The following is a 706-nucleotide window of genomic DNA, read 5'->3' on the forward strand; positions in this document are numbered from 1 at the left end:
ATATTGGCTTAGAGACCATCATTGCCAGGCTATATAGTCTTTCTGTGCCTCAGTTTCCCTAACTAAAATAGGTCTAGTAATAGAGCCCATCTCAGAATGTTGCTATGGGATATAGGATTAGCAGAAAATAAGCACTCAATAACTAACTCTTATCTATGATCATCATGAAGGAGCTTGAGTACTCTCACGAGCCAGTGCGCACGGGTGTTTATATGTGCCTCAGTTTCCCCATATGTCCAACTAGGGGCAGGCTCATGCTCTCTGTGAGCTCCTGTTTGCCTAAGACCCCAACTCCATTTCCTTTCCTTTTTTTTTTTTTTTTTGAGACAGTCTCACTATGTTGTCCTCAGTAGCATGCTATGGCATCACAGCTCACAGCAACCTCAAACTCTTTTTTTTTCTTTAGGGACAAAGTTTCACTTTATTGCCCTCAGTAGAGTCCTGTGCTGTCACAGCTCACAGCAACTTCCAACTCCTGGGCCTAGGCAATTCTCTTGCCTCAGCCTCCAAAGTAGCTGGGACTACAGGTGCTCGCCACAATGCCTGGCTATTTTTTTGTTAGTTTGGCTGGGGGGGTGGTTCAAACCCACCACCTTTGGTATATGGGGCCGGCGCCCTACCCACTGAGCCACAGGCACAGCCCAACCTCAAACTCTTGAGCTTAAGTGATCCTCTTGCCTCAGCCTCCCAAGTAGCTGGGACTACA

Source organism: Otolemur garnettii, unplaced genomic scaffold (assembly GCF_000181295.1).
Source record: "Otolemur garnettii isolate 467f Iridium unplaced genomic scaffold, OtoGar3 scaffold00152, whole genome shotgun sequence".
Taxonomy (NCBI): domain Eukaryota; kingdom Metazoa; phylum Chordata; class Mammalia; order Primates; family Galagidae; genus Otolemur; species Otolemur garnettii.